Source organism: Sinocyclocheilus rhinocerous, unplaced genomic scaffold (genome assembly GCF_001515625.1).
Source record: "Sinocyclocheilus rhinocerous isolate Xijiao unplaced genomic scaffold, SAMN03320098_v1.1 scaffold60, whole genome shotgun sequence".
Taxonomy (NCBI): domain Eukaryota; kingdom Metazoa; phylum Chordata; class Actinopteri; order Cypriniformes; family Cyprinidae; genus Sinocyclocheilus; species Sinocyclocheilus rhinocerous.
In genome coordinates this window covers 425,133-427,922 of record NW_015656173.1, presented here as the reverse complement: position 1 = coordinate 427,922, position 2,790 = coordinate 425,133, and positions in this window count along the sequence as shown.

The window sequence follows — 2,790 nt, the reverse complement described above, 5'->3', positions numbered from 1 at the left end:
ATGCAACACTGACTTCATTAAGTTGAGAAACGCACTCAAAGTGAAGTGAAAAAACATTAGTATAAGGGGGGCATGTATGAAAGTCAAACAAATAGTAGTGAGGATGTACATTTTATTATTTGTTTGAACTAAAGTAAAATTCTGTGATAAAATCTGTGAAATTTAATTGGCAAAAAACAGTAATTAATGGGATCCTGCCATGGAATAAACAAAAATAGTAATTGCGACTTTTTATCTCACAATTGATGTAAACTTAATATATAAACTTCGAATTTTTTTTATTCTGACATCTTGCAATTGTGTTTTATTTTTTTAACCATGAAAAAAAAAAGATTGTGCCTTTTTTATCTTGTAATTGCAAGTTCTTTCATTCTTTTGAACAAAAGAAGTTGTATAGTGTGCCTTTTGAGCCTGTGAAATTTCGCTATGTGACGGCACATAATTCATAAATTCAGATTTATTCATACCAACTGTAGATTTTGACTCCTCTGTGACAGAAAGCTGTAAGACACACGAACAACTGAAATAAGTGAAGAAATCAAAAATGAAATACATTTATGTTCACAACCCCATATTCCTTTAATGAAGGCAGCTCATCAGTTTACTCTATCATTATAATTGTACGAGTTCACAGAGATGCTAACTGTCTGAAATGTCACGAATGATGAGGCAGTCAAAATCCTGACAACAAAATCTGCTGCAGCTCTGTTTGTTAGAGATGCACACAGATCATTAGAGGTTGGAGGATGGAGGTCTTTTAATGCCATTGAAGCGTAGGGACAGTTTGTTCCCTTCACACCCCTTCATTAGCCCAGTGTGCCCTCATTTCTGCAGCAATTGTCCCTATGGTTTGGCACAAAGTCATGGATAGATGAGGTCATATTGCACTCATTTTAACACAAATGTATTGTACAGAGAGCCAAATTATGCTTGGGTTTAATGTTTTTGAAAGAAGGCTGTCCACCAAAGCTACATTTATTCGATCAAAAGTAAAGTAAAAACAGCCATACTGTGAAATACTATTACAATTTTAAAAAGTGTTTTCTATTTTAATATTTTTTAAAATGTCATTTATTCCTGTTATGCAAAGCTGAATTTTCAGCATCATTAATCGAGTCTTCAGTGTCACATGATCCTTCAGAAATCATTCTATCCACTGACAGACGGAGGTGGGCACGGAGAGCTGAGTTAGTTTGGGCAGGAGGAGGTTTGGGATGATAGTGTTAAAGGCCGAGCTGAAGTCCACGAAGAAATACCTCAATACACAGGATGCCTTGGAGAGAGGATGCCTTTTTTTTAATCTGCCATGTGACTGTGCCCTCTGGTGTCCTGAGAGGCTGTGGGAATGCAGACATCTCCCCTGCTGTACGCCTTAATGCCTGGGGGGCACAGGAACACCGGGGCCTCTGGCAGCTGGAGCTGAGAGAGACTCAGATGCAGTCACTCTGGGACAAGAGAAGCCAGAGCGATGAGACAAGGGTAAGACACCTTGAGAGGAAACTGGCAGAGAGGAAGAGAGCAGCCAGAGTATTCCCCAGACGCACAGACAAACATATTTAAAGACAGATGCATTTGTGATAGAAACATATGGATGTACAGTGTTTACATGATGTAGATGTAAGTATAGAGTGACCCATATTAAGCAGTGGAGATGGAAAATAATGCAAATATTTAAAATAAGATGCTGAAAGACTCACCACATTGTCGTCCTCGTCATTTTCACTCACTTTCAGGAATAGTTAAGCCCCAAAATAAAATAAAAAATAATAATAAAACAAAACAAAACACAAAACTGGGGGACTGAGGTTTCTGAACAAAAATCACCATAAAAGTACATAGCTTTCTGACCCACTTTTAAAATCTATTTTAATATTTTTTTAAATGTCATTTATTCGTGCTATGCAAAGCTGAATTTTCAGCATCATTAATCGAGTCTTCAGTGTCACATGATCCTTCAGAAATCATTCTAATATGCTGATTTAGTGCTCAAGAAACATTTATTATTATTATCCATGCTGAAAACAGTTGTGCTGCTTAATATATATATAAAGTAGGAATATAAAGTTAAAAAAAAACAGTAATTATTTTTAATAAATCTTTTGTTTTAAATATCTTTACTCTCACTTTGGATCAATTTTATGAATCCTTGCTTATATTGAAAAAGTGGTTAAGAAAAGTCAAGTTATGTCTGGGATAAACTTTAATATCATTTGTTTGCTGATGCCAATTGGTTTTATGTTTTGTATCTAATTGCAATGAAATTCAGACATTTTTGTGTGACTTAAGTGTTTAAAAATGTTTATAGTATATACATATTTAGCATTTTTTCTAAACTATAAATATTCCTTCCATTCTACAATAAAGGTATCACCACATCAGCTTGCATTGGGCATAAGAATTCTCATTTTTGGTGGACTATTTCTTTAATTCACAGGGGTAACGTCTTTATGTCATCTGCAGCTGCAGTAAGAATCAGAATCAGAATCAGAATGAGCTTTATTGCCAGGTAAAACAAAACAAAACACAAAACTGGGGGACTGAGGTTTCTGAACAAAAATCACCATAAAAGTACATAGCTTTCTGACCCACTTTTAAAAAAAGATTTTTTTTAATAGTATTTAAGTAATTGTTTTTGAATTAGATTTTATTTTTGTATTTTTTGGTTTCACAGTAAAATTTTTGGTCATTTTTATTTTATTTTATATTATTTTATTAGTTATTTTGACATTTTATTAGTTATTTAGCAAATAACTAATGTTGCTTTGGCAAATATTGGCAAATAGCTGAAAT